This window comes from Salmo salar, unplaced genomic scaffold (assembly GCF_965601325.2).
Source record: "Salmo salar unplaced genomic scaffold, fSalSal1 ptg000221l, whole genome shotgun sequence".
Lineage (NCBI taxonomy): Eukaryota > Metazoa > Chordata > Actinopteri > Salmoniformes > Salmonidae > Salmo > Salmo salar.
Genome location: NW_027675333.1, coordinates 2,520,001 through 2,533,164, shown reverse-complemented (window position 1 = coordinate 2,533,164; position 13,164 = coordinate 2,520,001). Strand labels below are relative to the sequence as shown.

Here is a 13,164-nt window from a genome sequence, read left to right as displayed (position 1 = left end):
ATGTGGTAAGTCATTAATAGTTCACCACCCCAGTATTACAATCTAGTGATTAAAGAAGTGTTTACCTGGCTAGGTGGATCTACCGTTGACTGCAAGCTGTTGTTATTTTATTGTGATAAGTTATTATGATTGGGTGAAGCAGCCATGAATGCTCAGTGCTTACACATGAAGTGCAGTGATAGTGGAGGGGGGAGTTGACTAGGATGGTGCCTCCCTGAAGGCTGCGGCAGGGCCGTGGCAGGATGTGACCCATGCCAGGGCCCCTAAGCGATATGCTGCTACCTCATCAACTGGAGCTGGGCTGACGGTCGCCAGCGTATGCTCTCTGCTCTACAAGGGCATGGACTCTGGCGGGGGGATTAAGAGTGCACTGCCAGGGGTGGAAGAATGAGAGAGGAACAGAGTAGAGAGGGGGAGAAAGGAGAGAAAGGGGGAAGAGGAGAGAGCGAGTAGGGGAGGGAGAGAGTGCCCAAACAAGGAAGCCAGGGGAAAGAATACAAGCCACAGAGAGAGAGAGAGAGAGAGCTAGGTAAGGGTTAGTCACGTGTCAAACTCATTCCACAGAGGGCCAAGAGTCTGCAGGTTATCCCTCCACCCTTGTACTTGATAGATTAATTAAGGTCACTAATTAGTTAGGAACTCCCCTCACCTGGTTGTCTAGGTCTTTATTGAAAGGAAAAACCAAAAACCCGCAGACACTTGTGAATCGAATTTGACACCCCTAGGCTAGACGTTGTTGACTGTGGAGTTGTTGACTGTGGAGTTACTGGAAAAAGACTGACTGAGGGAGAAAAAAAGAGCTAGACAGTGCCTAATTTGTAAATCAGGAGTTGCCGGAACAAGTGAGCACGAGAGGGGGGTGACCTGCATTGCATGCATATCATCACATTTGCGTAGTGGCATAGAGCAGTAAGTAGAGGCATTTACAGAAGTTGCCCACATGGGAAAAAAGGTTTGTGGCCTAGGGTCCAGAAAATGTTTGGCCTTTTTATAAACGCATTTAATGCAATTCTACGTCATTTTACGATTGGAGATTTTGGCACGATCTTTTTTAATGCTGCGTTCAAAACAACTGGGAACTCGGAGCTGGGCAATCTACGACTTCAGACTTCAGTGCGTTCAAGACAACTGCGAAATTGGGAAAATAACGAGCTCAGACTGGAATTTTTTTTTTTGATGGTCATCCAATTTGAAATTCCACATGGGGAACTCTGGCCTCTTCTAGAGCTCCGACTTTCCGACCTGACGATCACTGACATCATGATTCGGCTTATTTTTTTTCGAGTTCCAAGTTGTCTTGAAAGCACAAAATGATCGAAATGACAGGCAATTTAGACACGGACAAACTGAGAATCTGAGATCAATGAAAACGACATTGAATCCATCAATAGCCTAGGCCTATTTAATTTATTTCTCAACAGACAGCAGTAACCATAACTTTGTCAAATGTATTTCAACCCTTTGCGCGGCTCTATAAGGACATTATGAATTGCAATGCTGGAGAGATGAGTTGCAGGCTCATGTCTATCGGAGTAGAGAGCGGGAGAGAGAGATAATAGAAAGTGAATCTCATTGTAGTGAGAGATGGGGGGGGATTAAAGAAGAGGCAACTCCAAAGAACTTTGATCACGTTTATTAGAATCTTTACATTGCAAAAAGTGACAATTATTTTTCATGCCAGAAGAGGTACCGGATCCGGACAAAACGAAACTGTTCCAAGACGGAGAGGTGCCAGATCCTGTTCCAGTAGGATCCGGCTAAAATTAAGCACTGGAGAGAGGGCAAGTGCTGAGCGATTAACCGAAATTTCGTATTTTTTTCTCCGGTTATTCAACAACTAATTGACCGATGTGGGTTCAATGACTTGAATTCCATTTAGTTAGTTATTTCTGTGATCCCAACGCGCCGTTTCTCGAGAGAGAAATCAAATCATTCACGAGAGAAATCAAGTCAAGAACTATGTGGGACACTGGGCTGAAGGGAGTTGTAGTTTTCATTAACCAAATATTCAACCTAGTTCAGCGCAGAAATGTCGTAATTAACTACATTAATCACGTTTTTATCAACAGTTTTTAATTTGTTCGTTCGACATGGTGGGATATTTTTGTCTGTAAAATTAATTATGCGAGAAATGGCGGTGGAAACGCCTTTATGCTCAAATCTTTATGTCATTTCCATCATATCGAAGTAAACTTGTCACGCGATGATATTGAGTGTGGCCCTCCCACTACTACTCAGGAAACCATGCAGTTTCTTAGGCAACAGATTAAGTATATTATGATGAATTTCACAGTGTTGAAAGTGCACGGTGATGAGCTTGGTGCTCCTTTCCAATAAATATCGAGGGTCTTATTCTGGTGACACGATGCTCAACTGCCCTTTTGACAAATACAAATATCTTATCCAAAATAATTGAATCATGTGTACTAGCCAGTGGCAACCCGTCATTCAGGGCAGGTGAGGCAGATGTCTTTCTTGCTATCCACAAAAACATTGTGCCATCTGGTTTGCTTAATATAAGTATTTTGAAATTATTTTTACTTTAGCAATTCCATTTATTTTAAGTATATTTAAAACCAAATACTTTTAGACTTTTATTCCTGAGTGGCGCAGCGGTCTAAGGCACTGCATCTCAGTGCAAGAGGTGTCACTTCAGTCCCTGGTTTGAATCCAGGCTGTATCACATCCGGCCGTGATTGAGAGTCCCATAGGGTGGCGCACAATTGGCCCAGCGTCGTCCGGTTTTGACCAGGGTAGGCCGTCATTGTAAATAATAAATATTTGTTCTTAACTGACTTTCCTAGTTAAATTAAAATAAAAATCTAATTACTGAAGTCGTATTTTACTGGGTGACTTCCACTACTACTTGAGTCATTTTCTATTAAGGTATCTTTACTTTTACTCAACTATGACTATTGAGTACATTTTGCACCTCTGCAAGCTGGCTGTTCTTTCCAGCTCGGACAGAGAGAAACTTTTACGCCTGCTACTTTAGGTTAGATACACACAGACCGCATAAACCACATAGGAGATGTACACAACACAACAATGAGAGAGGGATAGAGACAGTTTGTGAAAGTATGCCTTATCTCAGCCTGGTCTCATAGACTAGACGTAACATAGTAAATGTAAATCCGGGACCTCCAAATTAGTATGATGTGTTATGTTTGGTATGGTTACATAAGACAGAAGGTTAATTATGGCAAAAACAAAAGTTGGGTGGTTGGTCGGGGTGGTTGGGTCTAGCAACCCAAAGGTTGTGTATTTGAATGTCATCATGTACAACTTTAACATTTTTGCTAATTAGCAACTACTTTTTAGCTACTTTGCAACTACTTGGCATGTTAGCTAAAAAATCCCCTAACCTTATCCCTTTAACCAAACTCCTAACCTCAACCCTAACCTTAACCCTAACAATAACCCCTAACCCTATCCTCTAGCTTAGCTAACGTTAGCCACCTAGTTAAGGTTAGTGTTAGCCACCTAGCTAACGTTAGCCACCTAGTTAAGGTTAGTGTTAGCCACCTAGCTAACGTTAGCCACCTAGTTAAGGTTAGTGTTAGCCACCTAGCTAACGTTAGCCACAACAAATTTGAAGTTTAGCAAATTCATAACATATTGCATTATTTGCAATTCATAACAAATTGCAATTAGCAACATATCATACGAATTGTAATTCGTAACATCATACTACATTGAACAAAAATATAAACTCAACATGTAAAGTGTTGGTCCCATGTTTCATGAGCTGAAATAAAATATCCCAGAAATGTTCCATACGCACAAAAAGCTTATTTCTCTCACATTTTGTTTACATCCTTGTTAGTGAGCATTTCTCTTTTGCTAAGATAATCCATCCACCTGACAGGTGTGGCATATCAAGAAGCTGAATAAACAGCATGATCATTACACAGGTGCACCTTGTGCTGGGGGACAATAAAGGGCCACTCTAAAATGTGCAGTTTTGTCACACAACACAATGCCACAGATGTCTCAAGTTTTGAGGGACCGTGCAATTGGCATGCTGACTGCAAGAATGTCCACCAAAGCTGTTGCCAGATAATTTAATGTTAATTTCTCTACCAGAAGCCACCTCCAACGTTGCTTTAAAGAATTTGGCAGTACGACCAACCGGCCTCTCAACCGCAGACCACGTGTATGGCGTTGTGTGGGCGAGAGGTTTGCTGATGTCAACGTGTGAACATAGTGCCCCATGGTGGCGGTGGGGTTATGGTATGGGTAGGCATAAAATACAGACAACAAAAAAATGGCAATTTGAATGCACATAAATACCGTGACGAGATTCTGAGGCCCATAATGAGGCCAATATTGTTTTACGTATCTGTGACCAACAGATGCATATCTGTGTTCCCAGTCATGTGAAATCCATAGATTAGGGTCTAATGAATTTATTTAAATTGACTGATTTCCTTATATGAACTGTAACTCAGTAAAATCTTTGAAATTGTTGCACATTGCATTTATATTTTTGTTCAGTATAATTGAAGTGTCCCAGATTTCGTTTACTAAGTTACATCTACCCCCCAGTCCAGGTTGGTTATCTACTTTGAAGAGCTAGTCAAATAATTTTGTCAGACAGCTCTGCAACATACTTAGGCAGGCTTGCCTAGCTGAATAGGATGACTAAAGACAGTACAGTACAGGGTGTGCAGAGATAACTTTGTCTGGCTAGCTGCTACTGCCTGAGCAGAGATGAGATGATGACTTTAAGGAATTAAAAATAATAAAGCCATCAAATAAAACTAAGTAATATACACAACTGAAATATTGTATTATTTCATAGCAATTTCCTATTTTTCTATTGATGTCAACCCAATGTGGACCTGACAGAAATAATTGAATGTGAATGTTCACTGTTGTTGGCTTTAGAATTTCAATTAAAAAGCTCTAAAATCCTTTGAATGTCATTATTTCATAATGCATTTAATTTTGAAAAAAATTATCGTAAACAAAATAAAAAAACATAATTATTTTTTTATAATCGAACCCAAAACCGAATCGAGCTCAAAAAACACTTATCGCTCAGCACTAGTTCCATGTAGAACCCTCTGTGGAAATGGTTCTACATGGAACCTCAAAGTTTCTATCAGGAACCAAAAGTGTTCTACTTGGAACCAAAAAAGGTTAGTCAAATGGTTCTCTTATGGGGACAGATAGCACCTTTTTTATGAGTGTAGAGAGCGCACAAGACATAGGGCATATAAGTCGCTTGGAGTGGTGAGAGACAGAAGGGGGAGGGAAAGTGTGGGGGAAAGAGACTGGGAGAGAGAAGCTGCTCTGTGTGGACTGTAGCTTGCAGCTGTAATTGTGGAAGAGCGAGAAAGCGTGCTCATGTGAGAGAGACTCAGAGACTACTAGAGAGAGAGAGAGAGAAAGCAAAAGAGGTTGAGAGAGAGTGAGAGAGAGACAGACAGATAGCGAAGGCTGAAACACAGAGAGTGAAGTAAATAAAGAATGCAAGAAAGACAGTACAGTGACGCAGTGCTTCTCTGTCTACTGTAGGTGTACGAATTCTGTGGAGGCAGCGTGATACAAGGACTATACATTTCCTGTCTCCTATCAGCCGGATTTACTCCGAAAAGGGCATCAATGACCATTGGACCATATACTTCTCCACAATATTGCAGGCACTAAAGGTGGACTTTTAACAAGTGCAGTGACAATGCAGGTGAGATTCTCTTGATAGTTTATATACTGTACATGTGTTCAACTGCATGTTGTACTGAAATTATAGTGTTTGGTTTGCTAGACTTGAAGTAAGCCTTTTTATTGAAATGAATCACTTGTGGTGCATGGCATTTCTATCTGTTTATAATCGGGAAAACTGAATATCTACTAGATGCCGAGTTATGTATATTTCATACGCTTGCAGACTGTATGTTATGTTTGCGGTAAAAAAATATTCAACAGCTTCTGTCTGAAGCCAGATGATGTGTCGACAGAGGCTGTGTTGTTTAGTTTAATTGTGGTAATGAGCTGTTACTATGCATTTACTTATAATCTGAGATATATTTGATATGGCTTCCAGGTAAAAAACAAAAAACAAAGATGTGCTTTGGAAAGTGAACTTTTATGATTGAGTGTAGAGAACAATGACGTTCTGTGTCTCTGTATCGCTCTTCTCATACCGTACACACAGATACAGTCACACTCACAATATGTGTTGCTTTGTTCACTAAGTCCTGTGCTGCTGGCTCTCCCTAGCTGCAGACAGCAGGACAGTTGATGGAGTGACGTGCTCTGGGTGGGGTGCCTGTTCATTAGATGAGTGTGATTGAGACCACAGTATATTGACAGGGAGTAGAACGATGAGACTACTGTACATGGTTAACAAACACAACAAAGATCAACAGAGCAAGCGAGGAGTCACCTATAGATCTACGGATAGCTGGATTCAGGAATAAAGCGCCTTTCACAGTGCTCTTCACACATCCTGTAACAGCAAAATAAAATGGATTCATAGAGAAAGTAAGAGGTAGATGAGAGAAGGTGTGGAAAGAGAAGGCTGGGAAGAGATATGCAGTATGGGGGAGTCGTCATAGATTGAGTGGACTTTGGAGAAGGGTAGAAAAGAGATAAGGAGGCGAGGGAGTGTGAGAGAGATGGAGTCACTGCTGTGTTCTAGTACAGCTAGGCCATGACAGTAAAGACAGCCCTGGCTTGGGGGGACATCGAGTAGAGATGGCCAGTCCATTATTCCTGCTCCAGGGTGGGAGCCCTGACCTAGCCCCTAATCCAACAGCCTTCCCTACGCCTCGCCTCTCACCCAAGGAGATCGCCACGGCTCTCCTCACACAAACAAACACACATCCACTGCATGCATGACAAACACAAGCTTCATGAGCCCCGTGGTCAGTCAGCCCTCCTTACCCAGCTAGCTACCACTGCTCCTCAAACGTTCACCACACACTTCTGCCTACCACTTAGGCATTTTACTTTGCACAGACACCTCTATATCCATTTAAATTTGTATCAAGGGCATTTGTTAGTCTATTGTTATACCGCTTCTCTTTTGTCATTTGCATTGGTTTGTGAGATTTGTTTTGTTGTAAAACTAAAAGATTGTGCGGATGAAGTCATGTCTTGCTGTGAGGATCAGTTGTGTAGTTGTTGTGACAGTGTCCCCCACAGCCTCAGGCATTGCTATGGGCACACAGGGGACATTTCCGCCTGTCATCTCCACTTTAGTTACAACCAAAGACGTTTAACAAGGGTACAGATCTTGTACCTCCCGAAACTTAAAAGATAAATCTGTATGCCATCAAACAAAATGCTTTTTTTCTTTTGTTCAGCATTTTGATTTCAGGTCTTAGTCGTTCTTAATCCTCATATAATTGAGATGGAATGCACAGTGTAAGGCTCAGTTTAATTTATAATAATAGCTGTAATCAGATTTTCTATATCCCCACAGTTTTGAATTGGTCCACCCAGGGATCTTACCAGCTATAAATCTCAGTTATGTGCAGTGGTGGAAAAAAGTACTGAATTGTCATCCTTGAGTAAAAGTAAAAATACCTTTAATAGAAAATTACTCAAGTAAAAGGGAAAGTAAAAGTCTAAAAGTATTTGGTTTTAAATATCAAAAGTAAATGTAATTGTTAAAATATACTTAAGTATTAAAAGTACAAGTATAAATCATTTCACATTCCTTATAGAGTGGAGTTGGTATCGCAGTTGAGAAAATACTTTCAGACAAAAAGCTAAAAAGCGACTGCCCCTAAAAACCAACGACTCCCTTTGAAAACGGGCGATGTGGCATCAGAAACATTTATTATAGTGTAAAAATGTACTACAAAGTGTAGCTAAATAGAATAACTTTGGTCATACCCCCTCAGCACGTGACGTCCATGGACGTCGAATTATGGTCGATATCAGGTCTGTCTGTTGTGGCCGCTATTTCACCCCAAATTGGTTTATACATGTATAACTATGTAAATGTCTCTCGGACCAGGTGACTTTTATCAATATACACTCTAAAAAGTAAAGGTTCCTGGAGTATCCTTTAGGGGTTCTTCAAACTGGAACTGTGGGGGAACCCCTAAAAGTTATTTGAAGAACATTTTGTGGGAACTCCTCTAAGTTCTTCGAAGAACCCCTTATCATGGTTCCTCAAAGAACCTTTTGGGGTTCATTTTTTTAACTCCCAGCAAACCAGACAGCACCATTTTTTTATTGCCTTTTTTTTTTACAGATAGCCAGGGGCACACTCCAACACTCCAACATCATTTAAAAACAACGCATTTGTGATTAGTGAGTCTGCCAGAGTTAGAAGGGATGACCAGGGATGTTCTCTTGATAAGTGTGTGAATTTGACCTTTTTCCTGTCTTGCTAAGCATTCGAAACATAACAAGTACTTCTGGGTGTCAGGGAAAATGTATGGAGTAAAAAGTACATTATTTTCTTTAGGAAGGTAGCAAAGTAAAAGTAAAAGTTGTCAAATATAAATAGTAAAGTACAGATACCCCCCAGAAAATGACTTAAGTAGTACTTTAAAGTATTTTTACTTGAGTACTTTACACCACTGGTTATGTGTCATTATATAAGAGCATTAAATATTGCAAGTTGAGCTTCCACCTCCCATTATGGCCTGTAGAGTAAATTGCTGCTCTTAGTTGAGCTAATTAGTCATGGTGATTGGTCTATAGGCATGGTTCATGATGAACAAAACAATGCAGCCTCTCTGTCCATGTTGGATTCATTAGCTTCATTCAGCCTGTTGCACACACACATACGTCTGCGTGCGAGGATTGCATGGAGAGAAAAAAAAAACGTTGAATGTGCCGTGAAGGTTAAGGGCTCCATTATTTTGTGTGCATTATATTAAACATGTGAGGCCTGTCACTTAGGCTGGTCCTGCTGGGCCATACCGATAGTTCCCATGGCACTCATCCTCGATGTTAATCAAAAAAAAAAAATGGACTCTGGTTTGTGAGGTGAACTAACCTTCCTACTTGGCTTGCAGAGACAAGGTGCTGTCAATTTAACCTTTTATTTTGACTAGGCAAGTCAGTTAAGAACAAATTCTTATTTACAATGACAGCCTACCAGGGAACAGTGGGTTAACTGCCTTATTTAGGGCAGAATGACAGATTTTTTACCTTGTCAGCTCAGGGATTCGATCCAACAACCTTTCGGTTACTGGCCCAATGCGCTAACCACTAGGCACTAGGCTACCTGACACCCCAAATAAACTGGATGTAATTAGCTTGAAGAATACTGTCAGTCCCTGGAGAACCCTTGATCTGTGTCCCTAACGTAAGATGAAGTGGGAGTGCTGCTGCCTGAGGAGCTGCAGCTGCAGTCAATATTAACTGGGCTGGGCTATTTTTACCCCATTTTGTTTTTCCACTGAATTGGTCTTTTAACCCAAATATATATGAATTCTAGTCAATGGACACAATAAGCAAAAATGTGTGAGATGTTTGAAATGATTCCCTTTGTTTTGGGCAATGATAACTAGGACTGTAAATGTAGGAGAATTGTGAATTGTTTTCACTCAGTCGGATTCACAATGTTATTTTACGCATTTCCACATTCACATTTTTTTATTGAGTTTTCTTGCTTTCTGCTCACTGCAGCCAGTGTAAAAATCCATGGTCTTGTTGCGCTGATCTGTCAGTGTTCCCTCCAATTGACTTTTTCTTGCTAGATGTCTGTCTCTCTTGATATCTTCATGCACACCAGTCAAGGGGATATTGTGTAGGAGATTGAAAGGCAAAGGTATGTAGTTGTCAGCTGAAACCAAAATCTGGTTCTGAACATTGGGTACTCTTGGACTATTCGTTTCAAAGACAAGCATAAAAATGTTACGCAATAACAAGATTTAGAAGGAACATCTTACCTCATACAAAAGGTACCTCTGAAATATGGACTATTTGATTACATACAGTCAAGTCCTAAATTATTGGCACCCTTGAGAAAGATGAGCAAAAAATACTATATAAAATATATAATACAAATACTACTAATTCTACAGTATTTGAATGCAAAAAAAGGAAAATTATATTATTTTATACTAATGCAAGTGCTCAGAGCAAGAGATTTTGTTAAACAAGTAATACAAAATTATCTAAATGATTGGCACCCCTGTTTTTAATACTCTAGCATCCTCCCCTTGCGAGGATAACAACACAGCCTTAAACACTTTTTTTTATGATGATTGGAGAACACATTGGGATGGATCTTAGACCACTCCTCCATACAGAATATTTCCAGATCCTTGATATCCTTCGTCTGCGTTTATGGACTGCCCTCTTCAATTCAAACCACAGGTTTTCAATGGGGATCAAATCCTGAGACGGCCATTCAAAATGTTTATTTTGTGGTCAATGAACCATTTCTTTGTGGATTTTGATGTGTGCTTGGGGTTATTGTCTTGCTAAAAGATCCACTTGCGGCAAAGTTTCAAGATCCCTCCCAAATGTGTTCTCCAACCTCATAAAACATTTTCGAAAAAAAGCTCAGTGTCGTTATACCTGTATTGAAAACAGGGGATTCAGGAGAAAGATATGATCCCTTATTGATGTCACCTGTTAAATCCACTTCCATCCGTGTAGATGAAAGAGAGGAGACAGGTTAAAGAAGGCTTTTTAAGCCTTGAGACAATTGAGACATGTACTGTGTATGTGTGCCATTCAGAAGGTAAATGGGCAAGACAAAAGGACATCCAGCCAACTTGACACAACTGTGGGAAGCATTTGAGTCAACATGGGCCAGCATCCCTGTGGAATGCTTTCGACACCTTGTAGAGTCCATGCTCCAACGCATTGAGGTTGTTCTGAGGGCAAAAGGGAGCGGGGGGATCCAACAACTGAAAAAACACATTTTGCCCCAGGGATCCGTGGAAGTTTAGAGGGTGTAATACAATACAATGTAATATTATTAATCTACAATGTTTGTTATTAAACCTTGGGCAACATGAGCCTATTGGTATCCACAGTACTCCACCTATTATACATTTTCCATCTCAATACTTCAATACTATATTTTTTTTACATAAATGCACTGTAATTTAAAGTAATTGTCCAGTGAAAATCAAACTTTTAAAAGTTAATGTTCTGTTAACTCATACCCAAATAATTTTGACTATACTCGTATTTGTGGCCGAAGCATTAATTGGAGAAAAAATACTTTAAAAAAGCCACCTCAAACTTGTATCTCAAACAGACCGTTTCAAAAATGCTTTTTAAATGAGATTTAAACATAATCGGTTCAAGGACATACATCTGGTGTATTAGAAGCATTTATTGGTACCATGATTGACTTTCTATTTATTTATTTCACTATTATGGGGGATCCTGTTTTCTGCTAACAATGCCTGCAGTGGTGCGGTCGGCCGTGAACTTCCATGGCTTCAATGAGAGGTGGCAGTCTGTCACGTCTGCTCTCGCTCCTCCCCTCCGGTGTTTGACGTCGCCGGTATACTAACCGCCGGTCCTGGGATCCATCATTACGAGCACCTGCACGTTTTCATGAGGCAAACCTGGACTCCATTACCTTACTTATTACCACCCCTATATCTGGCCCTCCCTTAGGTTCCTTCCCCAGTCAGTATTGATCCTGTGTACATGCAAAGACGCTACTGTTATGTTGTCTCGTTTGTTGTTTTATTAAACGTTTCACCTGCTTCTCAACTTACAGTGTCTTCGTTACACAGTCGTTTTCTCTCTGCCTCATGACAACATGTGTAGAACTGCAGGATATTAGCGTTATAGTTGCAACAAGAAACATTTCTCTGCCCCATGACAACATGTGTAGAACTGCAGGATATTAGCGTTATAGTTGCAACAAGAAACATTTCTCTGCCCCATGACAACATGTGTAGAACTGCAGGATATTAGCATTATAGTTGCAACAAGAAACATTTCTCTGCCCCATGACAAAATGTGTAGAATGCAGGAAATTAGCAAGTTTTTTTCCCTCCAAGAGGCAGACCTTTAAAATGTTCATTCCCAGGGCCCGAGACTTGGTTTGTCCGGCCTTGCACACGAAATCATGGTAAAACTCCTTGTATGATATTTTTTTATCTCACTCGAGTTGTGTTCTGATTATGAGGGGGTCACTGATGAATTTGCTATCACAAAAAAGTTTGAGAACCCCTGGGCTAGTGGTTAGGGAAGGGTTAGCTAACATGCTAAGTATCCTAACCATCCTTTTTAATTTTCACATGTAGCGAGCGAAGTGTTCGTGTTGTCCAACCAACATGCATAGTAGCTGAGTCAGACAATATAGTTTTCATGTTTCATAATTATCCTATTTCTCAGTGACACTTTTTTTGCACTATGTTTGAAGGCTGTCAGCTTCTTCTCAGGAGGAGAATCACTTAGCCTTTCAACTAATTTTCAAATGATAGGATGCCTATTTAAAAACACTTTTTCAACATTTCAAGATAGCAGTTAGTTCAGTTTGATCTTATTAAAGACAGCTGTATCATTTTTTTATTCATTTTGACATATTGTTTGGGACCACTTTTTTTGCTCTGTTTGAAGGCTGTCAGCTTCTTCTCAGGAAGAGAATCCCTTAGCCTTTCGACTAATTTTGGGTTAGTTCGACTAATTTTGGGTTAGTTCTCTCAAGAAGAACTAACCCACCCGGTGTATCCAGTATAAACTAACGGTGTACCCCCGGTGTATTCAGTATAAACTAAAGTTGTACACCCGGTGTATCCAGTATAAACTAAATGGTGTACACCCTGTGTATCCAGTATAAACTAACGGTGTACACCCGGTGTATCCAGTATAAACTAACGTTGTACACCCGGTGTATCCAGTATAAACTAAAGTTGTACACCCGGTGTATCCAGTATAAACTAACGGTGTACACCCGAAGCTTCCAGTCTGTTATTCGAACTCAATCAGCATGACAGAGTGATCTCCAGCCTTGTCCTCGTCAACACTCACACCTGTTAACGAGAGAATCACTGACATGCTGGTCCTTTTGTGGCAGGGCTGAAATGCAGTGGAAATGTTTTTTTGGGGGGGATTCAGTTAATTTGCATAACCCCCTCCTACTGCAGTACATCCAGGAGGAGGTAGGATTACACTACCCACAACCCCCTCCTACTGCAGTACAAACAGGAGGAGGTAGGACTACACTACCCACAACCCCCTCCTACTGCAGTACGTACAGGAGGAGGTAGGACT

General features: G+C 40.6%; 1 long non-coding RNA gene across 4 annotated transcripts in view; it reads left to right on the top strand.

The window, feature by feature from the left end:
* Nucleotides 1–5,218: 5,218 nt before the first annotated feature.
* The window catches only part of LOC145867207 (uncharacterized), an 18,411-nt gene continuing 10,465 nt past the window's right edge, over nt 5,219–13,164 (top strand). For 2 of the 4 annotated variants that reach the window (XR_014383257.1, XR_014383258.1), the window contains exon 1: nt 5,227–5,689. This is a non-coding gene — a long non-coding RNA (uncharacterized LOC145867207). Of the gene's footprint in view, nt 5,690–13,164 lie in introns of all 4 variants that reach the window. The other 2 variants (XR_014383260.1, XR_014383259.1) reach the window with 2 other exon arrangements.